At 36.8% G+C, this 15,762-nt stretch overlaps 1 protein-coding gene across 4 annotated transcripts in view; it reads right to left on the bottom strand.

Moving 5' to 3' along the window:
- Positions 1-15,762, bottom strand: part of LOC139139800 (ly6/PLAUR domain-containing protein 6-like) — a 97,371-nt gene that overhangs the window by 55,606 nt on the left and 26,003 nt on the right. Inside the window, exon 1 of one of the 4 annotated variants that reach the window (XM_070708721.1) lies at positions 3,528-3,674. The exons of the other annotated variants lie outside the window; for them this stretch is intronic. The gene's annotated coding sequence lies outside the window, so the exon portion shown is untranslated. Of the gene's footprint in view, positions 1-3,527; positions 3,675-15,762 lie in introns of those variants that run through there. 4 annotated transcript variants of the gene reach the window in all.

Consider the following 15,762-nt stretch of genomic DNA (forward strand, 5'->3'; position numbering starts at 1 on the left):
TGACTAGGAGAAGAAGCATGGGAGATGTGATTGTGACCAGCGAGGTCTACATGTATGAATGGACTGAGTGGGACTGTCTGCCAAACACAGACCAGTGACACATTACTTACGCCAAATTGATCAGCTGTAAGTGCACCATGGTTGTTTTACAAAGGAAGGGAAGACTCTTTGCTCACAGTACATGTAAATGCCACTGTCATATACACCATTATAAGATATCTGTGGGTGGATCTTTTATTGTTTTTGGATACAATGAAGAGATTTAGACCACGCAGGAAACGCTCCTTTTACTTCACTGTATTTCTATCAAGAGTGTGAATGAACTTTCAAATGGTCAAATTCAAAGACAGTTCCACATTGTATGCAAACACTGGGGGAACTGAGCATGTAATTACATCAAATGGTTGCTGATCATTTCCTGTGGGAGTATGACAAGATAAACACAGTCCAGCCATCTGTGAACTTCCATTTCACTGTGATACTGGCATTTATCAACACCTCTGATTGAACCCTACACAAATCTGTCTCTATCTTAGACATATCATAAGATTACATCTGTTACAGATTAAAATACATCTTCTGGCCTGTACCTTGTCTCACTAGCAAACAGATAAATCATTTTTTAAACATGGAATTTATCAATTTTATAAATAATGTGATTAGCACAGTGATTATACAGTTTAATAACTCACAGGTATTGCCATCACAACTGCTGACAATCACAGCTACATGCATTTATTGTACAATTTTGTTTGAAAATAGATATTTTGAAAGTGAACAATTTTCCGATGTCCACATCGAAAATTCATTTGCCCTAAATTGCCTGGTACACTTTATTTAGCCTAATCTATTTTGTATGTACACATCATTTATTTTAAGGGGAGGGGATGACTGGCACATCACAGCCCATACACTACTAGTTCCTCCTCAGCTGAACAGAAGTTCTATTGTCCTGCACAAATCTATGCATATAAATATTGAATTGAAAGAAATATATATAGACAGATGAGTGCTTGATTTTAAAAAGAAGACACCAGACAAGTAAACAATTAGGTTCAATGTTGAGTCACCAAGGACTTAAAATATTGGAAGTAATTTGGTTGTCCTGTGTTCTGTCATTGACAACTCTCCAGTAAAATAGCATTATCTTTAAGGTGATGTCAAATCTAACATTAAGCTTGGCAGTTTGCAAACAAGATGTAATTCTCACAGATACAAATATAACATTCTTTAACATCAGCGGACTAAATAAATACAACTTTTCAAAGAATACTATGACAACCAAACCAGGCTGGCAGTTCTGAAATCACTAGATCAAGGTACATGTAACTTTTTGATACAAAAACAAACACAGTGATACACAAATTCAGAATTCTACGCAGCATGTCCCTTGCTACCGGTAATATATAAACATTGGAAATCTAAAATACATGAATATGGTCACATACTCAATTTTATAAGAATACGGAGGGGCTTTGACAGATGGACAGCCACTGAATAGCAACATTTACATGTATATTCACACTGGTTCACCTTTGAGGTCATACATCAAAATCAACCGATGAAATTTGATTTCAGCTTTCTGCTGTGCAAAGCTTCTTACAGCATTCTAGCTTTCTAGGCTGATATTGCCTGGAGAATTTCTACGTGATTTCATGAATGAGTCAGGAGAATGCCATCTAGGATTTACTGAACCCCTAACAAGTCATTTACACAATGACTTTTCTGTGCTATCATTTGTTCTGTCTAAAAGGAGAAAAAACCTTTCAGCAAAGATGAAGTTTTGATTTCTAAAAACCTTCGTAGTTCTGCTACCTGGGGGAGACATCGGCACAAGACTGACATTTGATAGGAGAACAATTGGGTCAGCTAATCTAATGTCAATATTGGTTGCAGGATTTGATCTTATTTTAGAACACCACACAGTTGACCTTACCAGGACACAAACTGTCTGATTCAACACTGCCACCTATGATTTCATAACAAAGCTGTCATTTCCTATACCACCACTTTGTTATATCCACAACATTGGTAAATTGCCACTTAGGGTAATTCCCTTGTAATTAACACCATATCTAGCCAGCATGGTTTTACCTAGTAATACTACTGTGCACCTATTGGATACAGCTACTTCCCCCCTTTATGGGAATTACATGTGCAATGAAATTGCTCAACCCTGAGAGCCTGTACATAGAATGACCCAACATAAAGACAATACAATCAGGGTCAAAACTCAGTGATAGTAGCATTGTAAGGTTATCTCCATGTGTAACGCAGTAAACAGTCAGTTCACATAGACATGTACATTACAGACAAAAGTATAACTGAGGTTGTATTGAAGCAATGCCATGAATCACATACATTGGAACTGACTGATTGCCTTTCTGTGTGTTCTGGTTTCATGACAAAACTTCCTTGAATTCAAAGGTTCTACACTTCCATGATGACCATGATTTTTCCATACCTAAGAACTCAGTGGTAAAACTGTTCAAATTCAGGCTTCACTCATGAATGCATTTCTGACAAAATGGCTGCCAATTCAATATTACAATGATTGGAACTAGATGGCTTCAGGCTAAAGTACTTCATAATGGAACTACATGTACTGACATACACATGCTAGTCTAGAATTACTTTATTTAATTTGCAGTTTCAATTTTGTGTGTGTATGTGTGTTTGCACATTTTCATTTGAAGACTTGCAGCAATATTTTCAGTACTCATTAAAGCATTCTTTAACACCAGTGATATGACCCAGAAAATGTTGTCAAAATAAATGTTCAGTTACAACATTGACCATGAAGATTGAATCCACACAGAATACTTCAGATAACTGTCTATCACTGTTATATGCTGATATTCTAGTTTAAAACAAAGGTAATGGATTCACATTGCAATATATTGTGTGAAACTAGGAGACATTGAAAAGGACAGGTTTTCATTAAAAGGCCATAATTGTTGAAGACCGATACAACAGACAACATACCACTGCTTTACAGTGTTAGCTACTGTTTGATGTTGGAATCCTGGATTGTAAAATCATGGTTCAAAGCAACATACAGAAACTTAGTTGTCTGGTTTCACTTGATAGAACATTGTAGAGTAGACGTATTCACAGTGAAACATCACTCTTACACAGCCATTGTAATGTCAGTACACAGAACATTTCATACAAAAGATCTGGACTGGAGTGTTGTTGTACGCCAACAAGCGTGTGCACAAAACACAAATGCATGTAATGCCGTGTCTTGAAACAATACCCCCCATAATTTTGAAAGAATAGCCTGAATTAAGCAGCAGAGATTATCAAACTCTATTGCTGACAAAGTCACACGCTGCTGTTAATTAAGGCTGTAACTTAGAAGGTTTAGCCATGAATAAATTGAGGACATGCATGCACAAAATCTGTGAAAGTGAGGATGGAACTCAGATCCAGCATACCATACACACGTTTCACGCTTCAGCTGTAACTTCAGAACAAAAAAACTTCGGTAGTGAGAAAACCAGACATGTAAAATAGTCAAATACCTTTTCAGTAGACACACTGGAAGGAGAATTACGACCACATAAACACTGAATAGTTTTGTCCTGATCAGCAACGAGATAGACCAACACAGACACCACTAGAGTTATTCTGTAATGACGACTGCTTTGGTGAGGTGGGTGTGGCTTGTCATTTGTCCTGCCACTCATACGCATATATGCTGATATTGAATGTAGATGTCTGACTACAGTGATAGATCACTGATAATTCAGCTTTCAATGCTTTTGTTAACTCTCTTTCCTCTTATTTCAAATCCTTTCAATGTGCCATGAAATAGTTGAACAGATCTGACAGAATTTATCTGATCAATGTTGAGGGAAAATGAAAAGGAATAAAAAGAACCTCATACCGTCAGATCTGAGTGCATTTTCTTCATCATTAAACAAAAATGGCCACGTGTGTCATTCTTTCAGAATATTAATGCCCTTGCTATGGAATTTAATACTCACATGAAAAGACATACAACTACTTTGATAGGAATAAACTCCCAGTAATATTCTGACTTTGAGTGAAATGATTTACTTCATCAATTTCGTTTCCCTGTTGAGTGAATGGTACAGGTCAGATTTTACAATCTGTACAGCAATTTGTTAGCAGAGTAGAAATTTAGTGAATGAAAGAGAATAGGGTGTTTTGCTCAGGGCTGGGTAAATACATGTACTGTATAATTACAAGAGTTAAAAGTTTATCTTTGACCTAATGTGCTCATAAAATTTTGTTGGCCGACACAGCTTTACATCATAACTGAGAAAGCAGGTAGCCAGTCATCTGTATACAGAGCTATGAAGTCCTAGATTTGTGATCAGTTACAGTGACTCCAACGGTTGGAGGAGATATTATATTATGCCTTTGCTTCTATATTTTTTTTACATTTACATCATGTGAAAATTCATAAAGTAAATACCATAAACAATATCAATATGGAAAAGGGACAACAGAGATTTTGAAATTTCTTGTATTTATATGGTACAACTATAGACGAAACAGTCATCATACGGTTTTACAATGTGAAAATCTGAAGGTTGACCAGTCCTTCTACTTTAATATATGGATGGAATCAAGCCTGGCATGGACTGCAACAAGGATTAATCCAGAACATTCAGTCTGGATAAAGAATGGAAGCAGTATTGATAAACAAGAGATGGGATGATGTGACCTGAATAGAAAACTGATTGTGTCAGTTTAGCTTGCATACTTGCTGTCTAATCAGCAGTGACTCTACTTTGACAAATCTAATCACACACTGTACCGGTAGTGTGTTTGCCATGCCATGTTCTACAAGTCTACAGTCAGGATATAATTCATTGTCAACATAAGACTAGGAAAGAATTAATGATTCAATTTCACACTCTGTTGTCCTACAGTCAAATTATCCTCATTTACACAGACCTTTATACATGAGACCCTGCATCAACTGCATCTATGAGACAAATTTGACTATACTTACACGCCTACAGAGTACACCTTGAACTCATATTTACATATTTGTACATAGATAATCCATTTTGGATTGAGAATCTCAATCAACAGCGTGTACATATATCTATGAAGTAATACTGTCACTTTAGAAACTTTCATATCACAATTAAAGTGTACCATGAAATGCTATTTCATAATACTACTTTATCTTATAAGTTTTAATTACAAGATTTAGAGGTAGGGTTTTTCCATTCCTTTGCCATTGTTTCATTATGTCCCCATGAATTTTCTGACAATACACAGTATTCTAGACATGTATGGGACCAGGGTGTAGAAATGTACACTGCTTGAACTTGTCTATTTCAATTAAATATTGACTGTCAAGGTAAAGATGTTGAATTTGGCTGGCAAGAAAAGATAATGGAAAATCTTACCACGCTAATGGATAAAATTTCAAGTCAGCTTATGAGGCAACTATAAATATTAAAAGCACAAAAATATCAAGTGTAAATCTGATTATCTTATTAGTTATGGTCATTCATCTATTAATATTATTATCGACAAAAGAATAGTTTACTTTATGATTAAAAACTTTCATACCAAGTCTATTTGCATTATGGACTCCATACAAATCCCACTTTGAAGAAAATTTTAGCACTGAATGTGAATGTGAAACGACCATTTAATGAGGAGTTTGTACATTGTAAATTTATCATGAAAATTTAGCAACAATACCTTATTTTCTCAAGTATTGATATTATTGAGAAACTCGAGTTTTATGTATGTGAGTTGTATTCTGCTCTGAAATAGGAATGGATCTGGAATAGTTTAACAAATACTTCGGTTGAAAATTAAATAGTACTAAGGTGTAATACGCTGTTGTTAATTTCTGGTTACTGGATAATTTCATGAATAACTGTGTCATATAGAGGCTTTACAAGAAGCAAGACGTAAACCACTTCTTTATATTCAAGTCTTGGAGTGTAGCTATTGAGAAGTTGCTTTAGTATTCTTTGGGGACACTTAATAGTGTCGGCTGATTGCTAGGGACTGCATGAAGCATTGAAGCCATTTACACGGTGCTGACTTCAAGGTGTTAATGCATTCCATTTACAATATACTATCTCATTTCCAGAAATAAATCACCTGGCTCAACTAATGCATATTAATGGAGTCAATCAAGGGAAAATATCTGACTTTGGTTCAATGACATGGCTGGGGATATTTGTGTATACTTGCTAATTTGATGAAAATTTCCTTCTTTGAAAATGCAAGATTAGTACATATTTGAAACTTTCTTTAACTTAAAGTGATTGACATAGTCTATTATTGAATGTCACAATAAAAGTAAGACTTTCATGTCCCCCGTGTCATATGGCTGTGATGATAAAAAAAAGAAAACGATGTAATAAAAAAATTTCTGGAACTTAATCAATCCAAGGCACCTCAAACCCCTCAGACAGATTGACAGACGAACAGACTGACAAAGTGATGACACTGGCCCCAATTTGCAAGAAAATAATAATAATAATTATTGATTAAGAGAAAAAAATTTCACCTCAGCTGAAAACAGCAGAGGATACTATATGCAAGCGCCAAAGTATAGCCATACAGCCCCTAGTTTCAACTACATACCGTTGATATTTAAATTGTTCATTAGAAAGATGTTGGATAAATCAAAACAGCAATGAAAATTGTCATCAGAGTGCACCATGTACTTTACACAGGATATTTTAAAATTCATCTTTTCTTGTAAGAGTGAGATGTCAGTCGGCATACCCGACAAAGTATGGAGTACCACCATGACAAAGTAACAACATGGCGTTGCTAGGTTTCACAGGACATCTTCTGACAAGCACCTCTCATTGGTAATGAAGCGCCTGGATTTTAAACATGAATGAATGTATACATATACCTGACATCAATAAAAGATGATCAGCTACACCATTTTCACCAAGTCTGGTTACGAATTTAGAATCACATTCAATTTTTTTCACAGTAAATATATGTTGATTTCCTTTTTTCTAATACTGTGTTATCCACACAGCAATATTTCATTGAAATGACAATGTAATGGACAGATATCACACCAGATGTCCCTACCTGCCATGCCAGATGACATCTACCTGTCACAGATAAACAATGCACAGGCAGTTATGCAAATACCCATAATATTATCAAACTCAGTTGTAAACCATCAACAAATGTAGATGCCACATGACTGTGGCATAACCACATGACTGATGTGTCATGTGCCACATGACTGATGCTTCATAACCTAGTTATCGAAGTCAAAGAGAATATACATGTTGTTGGATGCTACACCAGCTCCAGTCACAATGACCTATTTGTTGTTGTCAACTACTGTGTAATGAAGTACATTCCTACATGACAAATGTGAAGCCTGTAAACGTGTCCCTGTGCCTGTCTTTCTATCAATATAGATTTGTCCAGATTACTTTTCATTAAAATGATGGCAGCCATACAATGGTTTACACTTTTTAGTATTATAGTTTGGGTATCAATGCATGTGAAAGTTTTTGTTATAAATCAATATTACACCCTTGATGAAAAGGAGCATACTGACAAAACCATGAACTTAGTCATTCTTGCGAGCCAGAGCAATAATTTCCGCTCCGCTCACCTACACAAAAATCAAGTTAACGGGTAGCGCTAAGCTGTTGCCGTAAAGAGGCGCATGGTTTACGACAATGGAACTTAGTTTGTAGGTACATCTCCTGTACAACATACAAACACAAATGGAATACACTTGTGTAAAGTACAATTGCTATTCTTGATCTATGAAGTTCATTGCCATCTCTTGCCAATAAAATTATACCGGTACTGAAAATATATCTATATTTAACATCACTGATCAAGCATTAACTTCATGTGTATGTTAATATATTTTCAGTACAATTTTACAGGCATACACATAAAATTAATGCTGGATTAAGGATGTTAAATGACAGTAAATGACAGTAAAACCTATCAAAAATACTTCAAGGAATTCTGATGGGAAGTATACTTTGACAACAAAAACACTGACTTGACAATTAAATGTTGATGAAACTCCAGTCTTTACCAAAAGTATGCTGGATTTGATTAATTGGCATTTAAGTCATTGATCTCAATGAGCCTTCATACAAAATTTGTGTATTTGACATGTACTACCTCAAACTGGAACTGGTTACTTAGAAAATAAAAATGCAGGTAACATGAAATTAAAAAGTTCTGTGCACTTTGGGTATAATTTTCCATGTAAACAGACAATAGACACTTTTTAATCATTATCAATAGAATATATGATAGTAGAGACACACTGCAGTCTATCAAGGTTTTTCATAACAAAATTTCTCAGAAGTGAGGCAGGGAAGATCATTTCACAACTGATAGTTAGTAAAAGACATTACTATGCATTCAAGTGATCACTAAAGTTTGTGAAAGCATACACTGGTTGACTTGACATCTTGAACATAAACCTCATACACAGTTCATTTTTCTATTTTAAAATTGAAATAGTAAATAACTTATATCATGTCTTTTGTAAATATCAGTTCTCCTATCAGGTGAAAAAACAATTTTACATGATTGTGTAAAGAGAAGATGACAAAGTTTATGATATACAAACACCCTGTTCCAACCTTGCACTGAGATTATCACCAGATACAGAATGAAAAGCAATTGATGTTCAAAAAACTCGACAATATTTAACAACTAGTATGCCAAGCATGCAATATGATTTAAAGGGACAAAGTCGGCCATTTTTCATGAATTTTGATGTGAGATACTACTTATATTGTTTGACATATTGATTTAAAGGGACAAAGTCGGCCATTTTTCATGAATTTTGATGTGAGATACTACTTATAAGTTTGACATGTTGAAAGATTAACTGAATGAATGGGTGACCATGCATATATTTGACCCTAGTTTTCAACACAATCAATGAAACCACAGCGAAAATGAATTAATGGTCATGACCATTAATTAATTTTTGCCATGGTTTCATTTAATTTGCATAAAACCAGGGTCGAATATATGCATGGTCACCTATTCATTCAGTATCTTTCAACATGTAAAACAATATAATTAGTATCTCACATCAAACAAAATTCATGAAAAATGGCTGGCTTTGTCTCTTTAAAGGTCTGGCAAGTAGGGAGACTGTATTGTGCTGGCTTTCAAAACTCTGACCCATGTGTTGAAAAGGTTGCCAATGTAGGAATGGTGACTGTACTGCACTGTACATACACACTATAGCAACACACAGAGTAATTACGATGGTTAGCTTGCATATGCTAATTGGGGAATGTGACAAAATATCACTTTGTTATGAGCAAAACTGTAATATTATTTTGGTTCTATATACATGTACATCAATACAATGAAAATGTGACAACCTTTGAAATCGGTGCAACAATTCACCTTGGATGGTTTCTTGAATCTTTGATATACAACAGAGACGGATATGTAATTAGTATCAGAGATTTAAATGCTGGTGTAAGTTTTGCGAAATCACGTTTTGTTTGAAAAGATGTTTTCAGAATTCTGTAAGCACATTCCGTGTTACAGCTCAGCGCTAAAAGCATAGCAAAACACAAATGGCTTGCATGCATTTCAGACTAAGTACACAACCAAAATGAAAAGGGACATGTTCTTACAAAAGAGTGCTCTTTCAGTTGCTCATGTATAGGCCAAACAATTTTTTCAGAAAATAAGTTCTTTTCTGGGCTATTGAAGCAAGCTGGTAGGTAGCAGGGATCGCAGAAAAATAGCTGAGTGAACAAATAAGATGAATAATTGATATAATGGGAGTGACACAAACACCTACTTCACGGTGAACTCTGGTCTCTCAAAGGTCAACATCCATGATTTCTATTTGTCTTGTAGTCTGATCTTTGTTTGATATAAGCCTTCCTGTCTGCTACTGGTCACAAATATTTGCATCGCATTTAACATCAGAATATTGTGTGATGGTCAGTGTATAAAAACAGCATTAGTGTAAGAAAGAAAGCCAGCAACATTAGTAGAAGCACAGTCTCTCCACCAAATATGTAAAGAAAGACGTCCAGCAAATGTGAGTGTTTTGCCTTCACTTCAACAGTGTTTGCTGTAAATTTAATGTCAAAGTCTGACAGCCCAAATTATTGTGTTTCAAAGTGTTCCTTCCACTTAGTGTAGGATTTTCTAATTCTAATTAAATGTATATTTCAACCATATGATGACAGTTTAATTCTTTTCAAAGGCTAACTTTACTGTTGACTATAAGCTTCAGTGATATTGGTTGCTGCAACAAAGTATGTTAATCTGGGTATGAGCCTTCCTGAATCTAAGATCAGAATTAATATCTTATCTTGTCAGACAGGCTTTGATTGTACAACAATGTCAAGTACAGACAGAACCTACACTTATGGGGTTCACATCTAGGCCCAGGGCCGGCCAGAACTAATCCCGCAGAAGTGAGAAGATAAGCTAATCTTTTGTCCGCGTTCACATTACGTTCAACGCTGTCCTAGCCTAGATCGTTTGGTAGCATCCAGCCGACCTTTGACCTATACAGGTCAAAATACATTCATCAGATACATTCCAGTTCCTACATAGAAAATCATGTCATCCAAAATCAACCTTCAAGGGCCTAATCAAAGGCGAAACATTAAGGTACATGAGGACATGTAACAATGAAGAAGACTTCAACAACAAAGTCAAAACATAAAATAAAAAGCTACTACTGCGAGAATATCCACAACAAGAAATATCAAACATCAATGCGGAAACAAATTACGCTACACGAAGAACACATTTAAATCACAAACAAACGCACAACACAACACAAATAAATTGATATTTGCTACCAATATAGTCCACACATCAAAACAAAAGACATCAAACAAGCACTCCTGAAGAACTGGGAAGAAATAGAAAAAGACCAAACACTAAATAATTTATTCACGATGAAACCGATCATCGTTTACGAAAGAAATCCAAACATTGGCGACACACTCATAAATGCACAAGTACACAATCTTAGAGAAACGACCGAACAAAATGAAACACACAACAAACTGACCCAAACATAAGTATTCGAGCCTCCTTGCTAGACGAACAAAACACTGACAATAATTAAACCATGAACAGTGAAACATAAATCTAAGGAAAGCAATCTCCACAGTCCCTCGTGGGCTATTCAGCTCCTGGACTATTCGCCCCATAGACGAGTGTACAGAAGCGAGAAAACAACCCTCACTTCTGTACACTCGTCTATGGGGCGAATAGTCCCAGAGCTGAATAGCCCACCAAACGACTGTGCAATCTCCAAAGAAAATATGGATAGTTTTCAATCGGATTCGAACCCACAACATACGGCATCAGTCGCCTAGCTGAGAGGCCTGAGACAGAACCAGTCGGCTAAATCTCCACTCCCAAAAAAAGAGTGGTTCAATAGCCGGCTAAGTTGTTACATTTTTCTGACTGAGACCTTTCAACACGTTGTAGAGCTCGTGAAGCACTCACGCACGCATGCTCACTATCATACATCGCACATCCACACTTTATCGAAGCGAAGAAACGAATTTCATCGCTTTAACTGGGCGAACGATAACCTCGGGGACAATTCTGTCCACCAGCAGTGTTACCGACCAAGGATAGAAAATCCGGATGATAGTTTTCAATCGGATTCGAACCCACAACATACGGCATCAGTCGCCTAGCTGAGAGGCCCTGAGACAGAACCAGTCGGCTAAATCGACTGAGGAAGAAACCACACACTGGTTTCGAAACGTAGCGTCAAAGGATCACCCTGTCATTCGACAGCCAGATTACGACTACGTCTCTCCATGGCTTATATCTACACCAATAGCCAAACACACAAAATCAAACACAAACACAGAGAACGAAAAAATAGTGTAGGCGATGTGTGCAGCCGCTTTCCCTTTATTACAAACGCTGTGAGATGATATTGTAGGCGATTCGAACCACAGTTGCGAGTGGAGTGATACGTACCGGCCGCCGCGTACTATGCATAGAATAAAGGGCATAGTACGCGGCGGCCGGTACGTATCACTCCACTCGTAACTGTGATTCGAACCCTTGAAGTGCCGTCCATCAGATTTTTCACCATATCTTCGTTCCAAATGCCTAAAAGACACTTGATTTCTTCCGTAGCCCAGTTGACTCCTCCTCGACTCGCCATGTCTAAAATGATACTGAATCGTCGAATAGGTCAAAGACTACACTGCATGTCAACTACAGAGGGCGTCAACTGGGACCTGAGTCGGACAAAACGCGTTCACATACGCTGTTTACTCATTTACTGCTCGGCCAGAGACCTGGGTCGGCCACAAACCACCCCTCTCGACTAGGACAGAAATTGTCCGGACAGTGGCCGGCCAGAACCGTTCACACCTGTTTTTTTGGTCGGCCACGAACCTGGCTAGGACAAGGGCCTAGTCTTTTTTGGCTAATGTGAACGGCCCTACTGTGTGCCTTTCTAATCAGGACATTACTCCTGAGAACTGATTTGCCAGGCTATAAGTTTAATAAAGATCACATACAGGGAATTTTACCTGTCAGTGATTGCTGGTAAAACTAGTATTATAGATACCTCTGTATTAAGGACACTGTCCAGGGCATCTTTCTGTACATTAGTCAAATCAATCCAGTGAAGAGAATGGCATTGTACCAACTACATGGGTTTAAAACCCGTTGATATAGCAACAATGATAAATATCTTCTACCTTTTAGGTTTATAAAATTTCTAACTTACACTTATGATTCAAAAAACTGTCAATTCACCTCCTGTCCTATTTAGTGCCAAGGAAAGCTTGCATCCCTTACGGAAAACCTATGTCCACAGTAGATGAGAGTAGATCTACGGACCGTCTGCAGTAGACTTTATGTAGATCTACATCAGGGTTTTGTAGATGAACAGCCACAGCAGTTTGTCTACATGAAGCTTTGTCTACAGATATTGTCCACACCAGACATGACTATGTCTACATTTCGCACTAACTTCGTCTGCGCTTGATCTACACTGATCTACCATCCAATCTAAGGGAGTTTCATCTACAAAATTCACTTAGGCAAACAAAGACTCATCTACTTCTACTTCAAAAATCACCATCTTGTCTACATTTAATCTAATGTACTGTTTCTTGCTGTATACTATGTCCAACAATCCAATCCCTTCAAATTCTATGATTGGCAAACTGCAGGCTCCATGCGAGAAGGCATCAGTAAAAGACAAGACATTTTACCTTACATTTGAATATATACTGTACAACAAGAGAGAAGAAATTAGTGAATTAATTTTCTTTTCATCCTAAGGCACTCCTGTTTAACTCGAGGAACACAAATGCAAAATATCACAGGGATCAAACTACAATTTTGTGGTAAAGTTAAAAATGTAAAGATTATCCAGTAATTAATTTTTGAAAAAGTGACTTTAAAGTGAATCTAATAAAAAATCAATGTTTTCATTGATACTTTCTTCAGACGGGTCAATACAGTAGCATCTAACCACGGGCTGGACCCTGATCTAATTTGTAAGTTTTGTTTTGGAGTTATGTGACTAATTACAAAACTTCATAAATATGCAAGTGAGCTATACTTTATTTCCTCGGCTTCATATCCAACAAACAATCAAACGAACCTGTTTGATATTCCAGCTGCTTTTAATTGTAAAAGATAAAATCAAAACTATCCTCGTTTAAAACTGTCTGAGTATCATTGAGTCACTTCTGAATCGTGTGAAAATCAGCAGCCACGGCCCTATCTCTCAGTCAACTTACAAATAATTGTATGGACATTGTTATCATTGCTACATACGTAACAGATAAGCTACTACATTACAGTGTTATTTTGGCAATGGCATTTCAGTACACATGCATAACACGAGTTAGCATTAAAATTACCAGTACTGCTTTAAGTAATTTCTTCACCTGAGCGACGTATTTTCTTGCATTTTCATGGAGAGTTCGCGCATGGACTGATCTCCCCACCACCTTTCAGCCTCCACCTCTTGCTCTTTTAGAGCAAATGACCTTGTAACTGGCTTCGATTTCCGGGTCAACTGTGAGAGTTGACCTTATGCGCATGCGCAATCAGAAGGCGCCATGTTTTCAACGGTTCAGCATATCAATGCTTATCGGAGAGAGAAGTCAGCCTGCTCACCATTCGTACTTCAACAAATCTTATTTTTCAAGCACATTTTCGTCATCTGTACACCTTGGAAACAATGTGACATCAATTCTGATATGCATAGAAAGTGTTCCGATCGAGAATTACATCGGATTGAGACATAGGTTGGCATCGATAACTTAACGATGGCAGTGCATCTACACTGCCAGTATACAGCTGTACTAGTACTGCGGTAATGCAACTTGTAAGGTAGGCCCGTGAGGTAGGAAGGTTTGTTGATCGCCTGTTTTAATACCACGACCATATGAATTTTGATTGTGTAACATGTAGAATATTTCAGTTCTAAATTTTTTAATAAAGCGTCGTTGAATGTACTGAAATGCTTTGTATGCAGTTTGTTCTGTTAATCATGTAATGATGTATGTACAGTTGAGAAAGATTTGAAAAATTGAGTAGGCCTAAGCATGCACAATGTTCTACTCTCTATTTCGCCCTGAATACCACTCGTGATCGGTCATTGAATGATTGATTTTTCCAGCGTGAGATATCTCATGTTATGCAAAGGTCCATTGATACCATGGTGCTCAGTGAAGTTGCCGGCAAATTACATCAAGAGGACGTTGTTGTGATATGCAATATTGTGATACTCATCATGAACTGCAGCCCTAGCCTGTGCTACACCATGGCCATCGGTCAATTTTTAAAGTCTAAAAATTGATTGACATGTTAACATACTTACATTTTCATTTTCAACACTTTTGCAAGATCTCCATGCCTCACTAATTTCTTGTTCTTTGTCTAAGCTACATCTTTTACGTAATTTATTCCATCTACATCTTGTCTGCCTTTCATCTACATTTTATCTACTCTCTAAACTATGACCTGATGATTAATATGCACAAAAGTAGACGAAGCAATAGATCTACATCTTGTCTACATTTCATCTACCTGAGATCTAAATTTCGTCTAATTTTTCATCCACATTTTGTCTACATTTCATCTACTCTCTGAACTATGACCTCATTAGTATGCACAAAAGTAGATGAAGCAGTTCATCTACTGCCTAATTAAAATAAAGTCTACTGTAGATCTAATGTGGACTAGATGTAGATCTCAATTTTCCGTAAGGGATGGTACACTTATGTTGCTAATCTCCAGTATAATGTCTAGCAGTGATTCATGATTACCATGGTAACACGCTTGACAAACATGGCAATTAGACTTGTAAGCAATAAGATGACACCCATGGACACACATCATTTGTCAATGAAAACCCAGTGGCCTGGGTGAGCTTTTATGCAGTCACAGAAGACAACCATAACTTGTTTGAAGAACAATGAACCATAATATAGAGTTAACATATTAAAGCTATTTCAAAGAAGAGTGAACAATTATACAGAGTGCATATGTGTCAGCTATTTCAAACATTCAGCAGAACTGACAGGCTCACTTTAGTCTCTCTTTGCATGACTTCTGCCGGATATTATGATCAATGGCCGAGGCTTAAAGACGCCATATACACTTGCAAATCTTTTTCTAGAGTCTATGTTCTACACCTTTCTCTGTATTAATTTCTCGGCCATCAAACTTTGATAGATAGCTTCTATCTTTATGTATTCAAGTTGATGAATAGTTCACACATCCTGCTCAAAATAATTCCTG

This window comes from Ptychodera flava, chromosome 9 (genome assembly GCF_041260155.1).
Source record: "Ptychodera flava strain L36383 chromosome 9, AS_Pfla_20210202, whole genome shotgun sequence".
NCBI lineage: Eukaryota > Metazoa > Hemichordata > Enteropneusta > Ptychoderidae > Ptychodera > Ptychodera flava.